The sequence below is a fragment of the Lissotriton vulgaris genome, chromosome 11 (assembly GCF_964263255.1).
Source record: "Lissotriton vulgaris chromosome 11, aLisVul1.2, whole genome shotgun sequence".
Taxonomy (NCBI): Eukaryota; Metazoa; Chordata; class Amphibia; order Caudata; family Salamandridae; genus Lissotriton; species Lissotriton vulgaris.
This window is the reverse complement of record NC_141699.1, coordinates 145,571,702-145,585,639: the sequence shown is the minus strand read 5'-3', so window position 1 is coordinate 145,585,639 and position 13,938 is coordinate 145,571,702. Positions and strand designations below refer to the sequence as shown.

The 13,938-nt window shown below is 42.7% G+C and overlaps 1 protein-coding gene across 13 annotated transcripts in view; it reads right to left on the bottom strand.

Annotated features, from left to right (window-relative positions):
- The window catches only part of CLIP1 (CAP-Gly domain containing linker protein 1), an 804,228-nt gene that overhangs the window by 668,482 nt on the left and 121,808 nt on the right, over positions 1–13,938 (bottom strand). The window lies entirely within an intron of this gene.

Sequence of the window (13,938 nt, the reverse complement as noted above, 5' to 3'; positions counted from 1 at the left end):
TCCAAGTGGTAGACCCAAGATGGCCCTTTTACGTTGATTAGGTACTGGCCACTTTTCAACTCGTCTTTACTTCACGATGAAAAACTAGACAAAAGAAAGACATCTGTAAGGCTCACATTAGTATGGGCCAATCAGCATGAGCTCTTCCGTATGCTGTAGCGGTTGGAAGAAGGGTGCCCAACATTGTGTCATGAGAAACAGATCCATGGCACATTTGCAGGATAGCCACGAGATAAATTTACCTACGAGAAATCGCAGTAGTTATCATCTATACAGTAGGTGGTTACCGTGAAAATCTGCAGTGGGTCACAGGCCTGGTTACCAAACGTTGGAAGCCCAAATGCTCAGAGATCCAGAACCCGAGATTCCACAGCACTGAATGGAAAATCTAATGGTAAGGCACCGATTTGTTATTACCAAGCCACTATAAGTGCCGCCTAATGATACAGAGCCAAACTTATAACTGAGTTTAAAATGCATTCCAGTCCCCTGACACCTTAAGTAAAAATAACGAACAAGTAATTACAATAGCTACTGTACTGCAATGCTCATCAATACCGTTTTAAAGCAATGCTAAACAAAATGCATGTTTCTTTTCTCTGGCATTTTAACTGGAAGTGTGACAGTGTGCAAGACGAAGGCATTCTATTTACAAATGTAATTGAATTCTTCATGCATTATTAATGCACTGCCAGGCAGAATCCATGTTTCTCAATGCGCTTGGAAACAGAAGAGGTAGTATCGAGTAGTATGCCTTGTGGCCAAAGTCTGAAAGCCGCAGTGTTAATGTGCGAGCTGAAGGTCACAGATGTCACATTCAAGCAATGGTCATAAAACCAAGCCAACAACTTCTCCACAACGTGCCTCGAGCAAATATAAGTGTATGGGGCGAGGGAACGCTAAGGAAGCGGTTTATGTACAAGAATAACAGGAAAAGTAGACCAGTGTTACGAAGGTCTTGTAAATAAAAGGCACTAACACCAATAACCAAAAGAAAACTTTAGGCACATCTTTCACATTTCAACCGATTTTCATTGCAAAAACATGGCAATCTATTCAATATATGTCTTCAAATTGCATGCCTTTACTCTAGAACCATTTAAACCCCCTGCATAGTTCATGAAGTACTTTCTCTGCTCTGGTTTGATTGAGCGAGAAGGTGTCAGCAGAAGTATGGTACCAGTACTATAACATACATATGGCATGAGTGACCTTTAGCTTTGCCCCAGAAATGATTATACGCTCACTCACCACATGCCATCCTACGATTGCAAATGTATGAAGGGCTATTTTACATCCAAAAAGTATGATCAGTAAATCCATTTTCCTCCACCAAATAAGCTTTTTTAATTTTTAATAAACACATCATATCCCACGATGTATGAAGGTTCTCTCACACTTAGACATTTTCACATAGAAAAAAAACAGGACTAAAAATTAAGACACGGGGACCTTCAATATAACCCTGCTTTTGTTTTTCTGCAAAATTAAGATCCACAGAGCACTTCAAATGTCTGGCCGAATAGGCTAGTGCATACAAAAACAGTATTCACAAATGTGCACTTATGCTTACTTCTGTTTGTAGGCACTACAACATTAAAGCCACACTGTTTGTCGTTATCAGTGCTTGATGTTTATTTGTGGCATACAAATATAGGAAAATATATTTTATAAATCATTAATTATATATTGACTATTGTAGACATATATGTTAGATTTCAGCTTAAATATATGTATATTTTATTAATAATGTTATACATTCAAAAAAACATAAGACTGCAACATATTTAAATACAAAGGTATACTGTTCTAATGGGTCATATTCATTTTCTTTTAACAAAAAACATGCAAAACACTTGCAAAATGCATAATATTTTTGGCCAAAGCAACTGGGGACACCTACTACTCCAATCACCACAATAAAAAACCTGGGAGTGTTGTTCCACCATCTACTATAATTTGTTCATCAAATACAGAAAGCCTGGTCAACATCTTCTCCTGCCTGTGAAGATGTTTGGCCAAGTGACTGGGGCTTGTGGCTTCTCTAATCTGGCCTACTGCAATCAACTTGGGCATACCTAACTACTGTATTATAAAGTTACACCGTCTGCAAAACATAGCAGTGAGAATAATGATGGGACTAAGAAAAGTAGATCACGTCTCACATCCCAGACACCATCTAACCTGGCTGACCATAGGAAAGAAGGTGATTTTTAAGGCAGCTGGCCATGGTCACAGAACTTATTATAAAACTGGCCTCATTTTCTCATGGAGATGGTTATCCTCCACCATCCGGTTAGGCCCTTCCACTCAAATGCTGCTCTCTTGCTTAAAGTGCCTGTGAGTGAAAAGGCACATGCAAGTAGAAGAGAGCTTCCAGTGACTGGGCCTTCGCCTCGAGAATGGACTTCCTCTGGATATTTATACAATTCAGAGCTTTGCTACGTTTAGAAAGGCACTACATTCATTTCTGGACTCAAATTAGACGAACAAATGCCCATTGAAATTGTTACAGGTTTGTGATGTGTTAAATTCTTTATTTTTTTACTGTTCCTAGAGCTAAGATGCTTAGGTGGGTGTTCAATAAATATATTAACAATAATAATAAGAACAACAACAATAATAATAATTTCACGCTGTCTAGGTAAATAAAACATTAACCTTGCCATTGCCCCAGTTGTTTACTACAAATAAAACAATAAAGACGCAGCAATAAATTCAATATAGCTACTGCAATAAATGAAACCAGGCAAAATAGGTGCAAGCAGACACGAATCCGTTAATATTAACCTGCAGCAAGACAGATGCAGTCTTGGACTAGTCTAGGGTCCTTCTCCCTGAAGAAACCAAGTGATCTATTCTCCAAAATGACGGACAAGAAAGATTCTAAAGGCATATTAAACAAAGACTGGGCTTAAGAAAACCAAGCAAAATCCTCCCAATCCTACGTCACCATTCACGACTCAGCAATAAAAGAAAAAGCACATCACAACCCACGTTCAGACATTATTCTAAAAAAGTTAAATGCTGTTCACCGAATAGCACAATATACTAAAACAAACGTAACTGTAAAGAGAAATAGTTGACATGAGAAAAGATTTCAAGACGTTGACACTGGATCACTGAATATAAAACTAGAATCCTCAAACTAGAGGATAACAACAATCACCTGCATACATCTGACCCCTCACTACCTGAACTTTAGACACTTTCCACAGTTACACACAAGTGCATAGTTTGGATGGGGGAGAGAACCTCGCTTGTCCTGGGGAGTTTTTTTTTAGCAAAGTTATAAGTTGGGGACACTGCAGGCCATCAGAAATAAAGATAGAGACAGCTAGTAATGATTATACTCGCAAAAGCTATCTGCTGGGGGATTCCGGACTGGGAGTCGAAGGGGGGGGGGGCGGGGGACAAGGAAAATGAACAAAGATGAAGGATAGAATAACGTATAACCTTAATAGACGCAGGATGCATATCACCATGCTACAGGAGACACATACTCTGCCTTCAGAAGGGGCTGCCCTACACCGGAGATGGAGGTGTCAGTCCTATTACACCTCGTTCTCAGCATTCACGCGGGAGGTGTTAGTCTGGATAAGGGCGGGGGTCCCTTTTCAACAGACAGGACACAAAGTCGACCCGGAGGTTAGGTACATCATAGTCACAGGAAGACTGGACAGACAAGACGTGATCTTAATTAACCTCTTGGCTTCCTGGAGAAGATGACTGGGATCTTTGCACCTTACATGACCAGCTCAGTTATTGTGGGGGGTGATTTTAACTGTGTGGCGGACCCGGACCTTGACTGCTCTCATCCTCCGCTCCGTGATTCCCCTGTGTATATAGTAGCCAGGGGCTTTCGGGACTGGCAGACCTGGTGGGGACTGGTGGACACCTGGAGGTGCACACACCCACTAGATAGAGAATCCTCTCACTTCTCACATGAGCACAAACTTCATGTAGGACTGGACATGCATGCAATGATGCGAGTAGCAGATTATCTGACGCACGCGATATCAGACCATAATCCCGTCCTCATAAGGATGCAGTGGGGAGCACAACTCCAGACCAACCCTACATGGCGACTCAAGCCAGTGGCGCTTCAGGACCAAGTATTCCACCACGAGCTCAGGGAACACATTATCTCCTACTTTGATGACAACGCCCACTCCACGGACTCTAGACTGACGGAATGGGAAGCCTTCAAGGCTGCCATAAGGGGAAGGTGTTTGGCAACATCAATTGGGGTATGGCGGACATTAACTACGGACATAGAAAAAGCAGATTGCACATCGAGGATGCTGGAGAGGAGACGCCCAAGCATCCGGCGCTCTGACAGGAGCTCCTGGAGGCAAACGAGGAAGTAGCAGCTCAGGAGGAGTGCCTGAGATGCTTTGATTATAAAAACTACATGGATCCGACCCATGAGGAGGGGGACAGGGCGGGCAGACTGCTGGTCTACCCTTCCTGCAAAGGGAATAACATCATAGAGTTATCCGACACAGACGGCCGCCCCCATTACAATCAGATGGAAATAAATACTAGGTTCCTAGACTACTATAAACAGTTGTATAAGAGCTCTGGGCCCCAAGGGGATGAGGCGATACAAGATTACATTGAGGGGATTCCCCTTCACATGATAACTGAGGAAGACTCAGAATAACTGGCAGCTGATATTACAGAGCACGAGATTAGGGTAGCTATTAAAGGCCTGGCGAAAGGTAAAATCCCAGGAACAGATGGCCTACCCACACAATTCTACGGCACCTATGTAGAGGTACAAAAGGGGGTGGTGATGGATGGAGCATCTGAACCAATCAACCACTCACACCCAGTCAACAGATATGGGTTTAATCCATCACCGTTCTTTAGCCCACTCTGCCACCCCAGTTCAAACATGGTCATATGCAAATCAGTCTGACCCTGTGCCTCATGGGAACAGTCCAGCCCGAACTGCCAAGCCATGCCTTCCCTGGACCGGAAACAAGCTTCCTAGGACCGGTTTCTGGCATTACAGCCGTCTTCAGCCAGGCTTGCTTGAATCCAGTGGCAAAGTGAGCAAGGGACTCACGTCTGAGCATACCCTGCCAACTTATGGCGAACAAAGCGGTACAAAAGGGGGTGGTGATGGACGGAGCATCTGAACCAATCAAACACTCCCACCCAGTCAACAGATATGGATTTAATCCATCACTGTTCTTTAGCCCACTCTGCAACCCCAGTTCAGACATGGCCATATGCAAATCGGTCTGACCCTGTGCCTCATGGGAACAGTCCAGAGCGAACTGCCAAGCCATGCCTTCCCTGGACCGTACACAAGCTTCCTAGGACCGGTTTCTGGCATTACAGCAGTCTTCAGCCTGGCTTGCTTGAATCCAGTGGCAAAGTGAGCAGGGACTCACGTCTGAGCATACCCTGCCAACTTATGCAGGAACTAAAGTTATCCCTGTCGGTCTGCCTTGATCGGAGTGGCAGAGTGGTTTCGTGGTCGCCTGCGAGTTTGGCTGCTGATTGATTGAGCAGACCGACAGGGATAACTTTAGTTCCTGCAATTGGAGTTATGTTTAAGAAGCATTGATTGATCAGGACCCCAGCTATTGGAGTGCCTCACTCACAATTGTTTAAGGTTGGAATTTCTACAAGTTATTGAATTCCCTCACGATTGGTCGTCCGTCAGACTAGAAAGTGTACGCTAAACTAACTCCTGTCCTGAAGATGACCGCGCAGTTTATATGCGGTTGAAACGCCGTCGACGCATTTTGTGGCCGTAATTTACAAAGGACACTTTATTTTGTCTATGTTGGTCCTTTTTTGTAAAAAGAATGTTTGTCTGTTAGCCACCAGTTTGGCATGTGGATTGCATGTTTTTTGTTTTGCCAACTCTTTTTTGAGGGTTACTGTCCCCTTGTATTTTGTATTTTTTATGACAGATGTGTATATGAATAAATTATAATTGTTTTTGTAAATTTGTTAAAGTAGTTATAGGCTTCTTCTTTTTTTTCCCCTTTCTTTATTTAGCGCTTAACCCTAATGTTTAGTGTTTAAATGTTAAGTGTAACTCCTTGCTAACCTGAACCCTTTTTAAGTGCAACAACATATTCCCAAGTTAGGCCCATGTAGCGATGCAGCTTGTTTCTTACATTGTCCATGCTAATTCATTTTTTAGCTTTGATCATTTGCATATATTTGCGTGCACAACTATGTTGGATTAGTTTCCCTGAAACTAAACTTGTTTATACAGTACAAATGTCATCACTATTTTCATCCATGGGGCGATAGGACTATCTACATATCCATAACATCACTAATCTATACGCACATCGCAAGGCTGCTTTCTATTATAAAAGATAGGCATCCCGATAGATTAGGAGAGAAGGCCCTTCCGTTGACACCGAGGTCCTTGAATGCTGAGAAATCACCACACAGCAGTCTGACATCTTGTGAGGGATGTCCTGTTCATGACCAAGATTGGGTCCTTCACTCTATCCCATCAGGTTTTGGGGTTGGATCGTCCCTTGGGGAGATTCTTGGCTTTACACCTACACACACTCTAGGTACACTCTAGGTACACTTAGAGTCGGGTCTGCATCGTATGAGTATGCCCGATGACTGCCTTGTTTTATATGCCTTCATATATACAATGTTTTAGTACCATGGTACAACTCTACCTACTACTTCTGCTTTTGATTACGTTTTTCTGCTTCTATATACTAATTATTGCAGCACACGTATTTCATGCAAGAATAACATCGGTTCAATAAATATTATTGAAAACGTCCCACTGTTTATTCTCTCTATATATCTTTTAGAGCAAGTGAGCACGAGTGACTTAGCAAAAGGTTCTGTACTGTTTTCACAATCCCTGAGGGATCAGGGTAGTTATGTTCAGTGGTTGCCAAAAGCTTCGCTGCCTCGTAGTTTGGGGGGGTGTTTACGGTGGCACTGTGGACAAGCTGGTCTATAGGCCAACATATCCTGCGGGGTGTCCAGAAACAATCTAGACAAGGGGTCTCCAACCTTTCCACTAATAAGAGCTACTTTTGTTCTACCAAAATCATCCTGCGCTACAAAAATGATTTGTGATGTACACTTAAGACAAGAGTACATTAATGGCCCCTATGCAAGGTTATCAGCCGTGATCTCCTCAGTACAGGATTGCCAGCAGTAATGGAAAAAAGGGAATATTGTTAGTAATAAGTCTTTCAATGCTGTATGATTTATCATTCAAATAACTGCTTTAAATTGTTTTTTGAAATTGTGTACAGAAAATGCATACATTTTCGTCTCAAATACACACTTTTCAATTATGGCATACAAATATTCGAACAAGCAAAAGTTTCTAATTTTCTACGCTGGACAGCACACCGGAGAGCTACTCACAGGTTATTGGAGAGCTACCAGTAGCTCATGAGCTACTGGTTGGATGAGCTACTGGTAGGAGAACCTCTAGACACCAGGCCCTTGGTTTATGTTGTCCAAACAATGCGCAGATCCTACAGATTGGTAGGAACTACACCACAATAGTATTTCACTTTAGTTAGATTGCTTCACTGCTGTCTTGCTTCCCTTTTCTCTTTGACTAAGCTAACATTCTTTAGGATAATTCTTTGGCCCCCCTACCTTAGTGTTCTATTACCTATGGCGATCATATGTACAGCCCCAAGGGTTTAGTTTCCGTCAGTACAGTGTTTGCAACAACACAGTGAAATATCCCTGAATCACTGGATGACAGTACGCAAATATGTCAGTCTCCCAAAATCTCGTCCTCATACCAGATACCTCAAACAAGACAGGCACACCTCAGTTCTGCTGTTATATGTACAGTATATCTCTGATCAAACATTTGAAAGGATTATCATACATGTTTCAATGAATTTGATAGTCAGTCCACTACTGGTCAAAAATCACACCTGCCGTTTGAACCTGGATCCCACAGAGTTAAATATCTTAAAGGAGACAATTCAACTATTTCTCAAGGAGAACTTGCATCATTGTAAAGTTATAGGTAATCCTGAGGGTTGTCATAAAAGTCACATTATGTGAAATTATTATAAACTCAATAGCCTCTAAAAATAAGGTAATAATGGAAAACTTGAAAACCTTGAGAAAGAAATATATATAAAATGTTTAAAGCTGAACAATGGCACACCAAAAAGGCATCCCACATTCACACACTGAGAAATCTAAAATACAAAAGAAGATTATAAACAAAAGTGCCCAGGCAGAGCAAATAGCGAAAAGGTTGCACCAAATAAAGCATGCAAAATGCTACAGACATTTTGAAAAGAATAATTAATTTCCAACTGCAGTCAAAGTTACATTAGGCACCCTCCGCTCAAACAGAAAATTAATGCAATCATTTCCAGATCATATCATGCAAGCCTCTATGCTACAAACTCTCAAATCAACGTAGAGAAGGTGTATCAGCATTCCTATAGAAAATCAAAGTCAATAAACTTACGGAGGGGACAGAGAATATCTTAATTAACTAATTGAATGTTACCAAGAGATTGACATGTTTGTTGTACAATATATATATATATATATATATATATATATATGCAAAAAAGGAGAGAACTCTGGGTCTCAAGTTTAGGTGGAAAGCAGCTCCTGTTAGAACACCTTTTTTGCATATTCTATGCGTCACCCTATGCCTGAAAAGGTTTTATTTTGATAGATCTATATCGACAAAAAAAGTTTTCAGATATAATCATTGACCCTCCTTGAAAAGTTGCAACACCAGTTTGTGAAAAAAGGAAGCATCTCTGGTACAGGACTTGAAGCATCCATAAAAATTATACCAAGAGAGGGCAAAGATCACACCCAAACAAAAAACTTTAGACCCCTCTTGCTTAAAAATAAAGAAGCCAAATTAATGTGAAAATCTTAAGCGGAGGGGTTCGAGAACATTATCACCAAATTAATTCACCAATCACATTCGAGTTTAGTTAAAGGTAGAATGACAAATAACAACCACATATTTTGCTATATTATCGAACTGACCACACCTATCCCTTTACCAGTAGCTGCCTTTGCCATAGATGTAAAACTGCCTGTGACAATCTCCAACTGCACAACTACAGCTTTTAGAATTAGGTAATGACTTCATAAAAAGGGTGAAGGCTCTCTACACCTGCCTGCTGTCAAGAGTTAGAAATTCTTGGATAATATGGCGTTTGTTCCATCTTTGTAGGGAACTTGCCATGGTTGCCTCTTTCACCCTTACTATTTTTACTGGTCATTGACATAAACAAGCGGCTATCACTGGTATTAATTTCAAATCATTCACATTGAAAACCGCAGCCAATACTGATGTGGAGTTTTCATGGCCGATGTGAACAAATCTACCCAGATCCTTTTAAACATAATACATGAATACTTAAAAGGCCTCAGACTGCTACCAGACTAGACAAAACTGAATCACTTCCACTTAACTTATTATGCAGCTCTGATTCAGTAAAAAAGCTTTCACTACAATAGCAACCAAAATTCATGAAATACCAAGGTATCTGGTTCTAGGACTGACAGTCTGAACATGTGAACCATGTTGGCCAAAAATTAAAGATCTCCTGGAAACCTCATCACCCATGAATGCATGCATCTTGGGTGGGGAAGGCTTGAAACTGTAAAAATGATAATCACAGCAGTTGTCAACTTCCTCTCTAGCTGGCTTCCAAACAGACTCTCACCCACATCACATTCTTTTCCTACCTGAATAATGCCTGTGCCACATTTCACTGGAAAATAAAGAAAGCCCGAATTTCAATCAAAAAGTTCAACACAGAATACTATTTTAACGGATGTAAGCCCCTCCTACCCCCTTTCCCAAATTGATACAACTACCAGTAATTCTTTCTAGCAAGCAAGGTGTCCTGTGGAGCCATAAACCCTCTTCAAGCCAACCGGTGTGGCTTCATATTGAAAAGAATCATGTTCACCCACTTCACACTGTTTTTTCTCACTATGAACACACTTGCTCTAAATCAATCCAAAGATACTATACTCGACACAGCCACCACCCTACTCTAGGTTTAGAAAAAACTAGGCAAGCACATCTCTAAATCCAATATACAGACGCCTTGGCATAACAGGAAAATTAAGATCAATAATGAAACTATTATCTGCCCTGCTTGACTGGATGAATACATTGAGATTGGTGATGTCCTTGGTACAAGAACACGATATAGGAATGAGTCAAGGTAGACAAATGATTGTGAAACGACTCCCCAGGATTGAAGCTGATGGGTGCTCTAGACACTCTTGATAGTATTAATATAAAGGGCAGTCAGGGTGAATATTGAGAGATTATACACGTTCCTTTCTTTAGTGTAATGTTGTTGGGAAGGGGCGATAAAGAGTTTGGAGGCTGACCGTTTCGAGTTCGCTGTGCAGGGAGGCAGGGTGGGGTGGGGGAGGGCTGTTCAGTTTGAGAAAGGAGGGACTTAAGTGGGAGTGGGGGGAGTTGAAGGTTGTATTATCTTGAACGATGACAGAGGAAAGCAAGAACCTGGGAGGTACAATGTATATAGGTCCGCGCAGATGTAGGTAGGCTTGTTACCAACTGATCTGGGGCGAAAGTAATGAGCGAAAATGATAAGACGGACTAACCCGGAGTTTCTTCTCCTCAACTGGAACGTAAATGATCTGGGCAACAAGACAAAAAGAAGAGTAGTGTTACAATTTATTAAACGACACTCGTCCGGAGTGGTACTCCTTCAAGAAACACATCTAATGGGAAACACTTGTAGGGCACTGGATCGGCGGGGATATAAAATGGTGGCACACGCAGGATTCACAGCAAACTCTAGGAGGGGTGGGAATTTTACTAAAGAGTCAACTACCAATGAAGGTGCAGTGCTCCTGGGTTATTATTATTATTATTATGTTTATTATATAGCGCCTGAATCGACCCCCGAAGGGGTATCTCCGCGCTTGCCTTGGGAACCCGTCCTGGCTTTTCCCTGTGAGATAGCCCCTACAGGGCATCCCCAAGGTGAAAGCCAGGCATCCCGCCGCATGGGGCCGTTGTGGAGATTAAGCAAGCTTAATGCCCAGAGTTGCAGAGTGTGAACCCATGATTAGGTCAGGCACCGAAGCGAGAATTATCGAGTCCATGGACATTTGAGCTCAAGACCCTGCCGCGTCGGGAATTGAACCCTGGTCCCGGGTCTGACCTCTGCTTCAGGGTTTTGATCCCCTAAGCCAATATGCTGCCCTCTCACGGACGTGGGAGGGGGAAACGATCAACATACTGTCAGTTTATAAACCCCCCGCCTCACACAAGACCACACTGCTAGATCTTGGTAAACTTCTACTAGAGCTTCCACCCGGAGAACTCCATATAGGGGGATACTTTAACATGACTATATGCGATTTGTTGGACCGTTTGCCCCCAAGACTCACCGAACCTTCCCCCACCCATTTGACAGATTTCTGTATGGAAATGGGTATAATAGACATATGGGGTACTCAAAAGTCCACAACCCAGAAATTCAGATTTCACTCAAGAGCACACGGGAGCCTCTCTCGGATCGATCTTCTGTTCACTTTGGCTCACCGTCTGCAGCGATTCCATGAGGTGCAGCAGCTAGCGCAAAGGATATCTGACCATTTCCCCATATGGGCCATATATAGGGTTGACAAACAGGGACCCAGTAAAGGAATTACGTCTAATCCATGGTATTGGAGGGTCCCACATATTAGAGAGGGGCTGACAAAAGTTACGGACAACTTCTTTAAAGAAAACGAGAGCTCTGTAAATTCCACCCAAACTCTGGGAAGCCTATAAAACCATAATCAAGGGTGAAGCCTTGTCATTGACTGTTGGACACAAAAAACAAACTAGGCTAGAGGTCGAAAAAAATTGAACAGGACATCTTAGGGATAGAGGCTCAGCTTGATACAAACCTCACAGCGGACGTGAGGCATGACCTGAATTTTAAAAAGCAGACATATAGAGACCTGACCACAGCTGCGGCAAGACTTAGTTACAGCGTGACTCAAAACTGCATTTACGAAACTGGAGACAAGGCAGGAAAACTGATAGCGTTACTTGCCAAGAGTGAAAAGGCAAGCAGATGGGTCACTGAAATCACTCCTGGTGAGGGAGTGGAATCAGTCACGGACTCCCAAGATATAGCAAATGCATTTTCTGACTATTACGAACAATTATATGCCCGTAAGTATGGCAACAGAGGGCACAGCTCAGGAACTCCTCAAAGACCTACATCTCCCCACCCTCAATATGGAAGATAGAGACCAAATGGAGGCTGACCCAAAAACAGACAAAGTAGCCCAGGCAATCCGAAAGATAGCTTCAGGTAAATCCATGAGGTCTGCAGGACTCCCCATAGAATTATATAGTAGCACAACAGAGCTGATCACATCCCACTTATTGAAAATGTATATAGAGAGCCAGGAAATGAGGAGACTCCCCAGAGACCAAAGTCTGACATCTATAGTAGTCACTCACAAAGAGGGCAAGCCATCTGAGAACTGCTCCTCTTACAGGCCCATCTCCCTCCTTAATGCCGAAGTCAAAATATTAGCGTAGCTTTTAGCCCTGCGACTGATCCAAATAATCAATAAATTAGTCCATCTAGATTAATCTGGCTTCATGCCCGACAGGAGCATGGCCCTAAATCTGCGACGTTCACAGGGAGTACCCGGTCAGGTCTGTTCATTCCAAGAAGATGCTGCAATTCTGTCACTCAATGCCTGTATGGTATTCGACACGGCCGAGTGACCATACCTTTTAGTTGTGTTGGAATGCCTGGGCTTTGGCCCCAAGTTACTATCCTGGGTACAGCTACTGTGCACTGAACCACTGGCCAGAGTAGTTGTGAACGCAAAAACCTCTAGGCAATTTCCATTGAAGCAAGAGACCAGTCAGGGCTGTCCCCTCTTCACCCTGTTCTTTGCTTTGGTCCTGGAACCATTGGCGATTTGGGTCCAAGCAGACCCCTTGATAACGCGACCTCCTGCGATGGACAGATGAGTGGGAAGACAGAATATCCCTTTATGCAGATTATATTTTGCTATAAGTGGCATCCCCACGTGCCTCCCTAAGTCGGATATGGGATATATTTACATCTTTTTGGAATTACTTGGGGTACACCATTAATATGTCTAAATCAGTGCTGTTTGTCTTTAGAAGGGAAGACCTGAGACAGTCTCAAGGTAATGAACTGAAAGTGACTGGGATGGCGTCCGATATTTGGGGATCTTAGTCACCACTGACATGGAGGCCTTTACCGATCACAACCTTCAGGGCCCCCTGACGTGCCTTAGGAGAGATGTCAGTCATTGGAGGACCCTGCCTCTCTCCGCATTGGGTTGCGGGCTCTATTTAAAATTATGGCACTGCTCAGGTTTGTATACGTGCTACAAAATATGCCATTCTTGGTCCCCGATGTATACTTTCATGCAATTGAATCTGAGCTGAGGACCTTGCTGTGGAATGGGAAGGCTCCTCGTATAGTGCTTACAAAACGATCCCGTGACTGGTATGCCGGGGGCATAGCACTATCAGATATTCACAAATACTACCAAGCGGCACAGCTGGCCACGATCAACCAATGGATGCATTGTCCCCGAGGAGATCCAGGATACACCATGGATCGCCAATTGTTGCAACCACACAGCTACAAATGAGCACTTTACACTCCTTCTACACATACAACTCTCAAGGAACCAACAGCACTGATGGTCCAAATACGGCATAGGACCCTCAAAACACTAGGTTGAGAGGGGAAAAAAAATCACACAATCCACATCCTTGTGGGATTCCAATAAATTGGGTAATTTGAGACTTAAGCCCGGGTTTAATAAATGGGACATGATTGGTATTTTCAGGGTTGGAGATCTCTGGAAAGGAGGCAAAGAAATATTGTTTCCAGAATTACAACAAGAATACAGTCTAGCTAGGATGGAAAG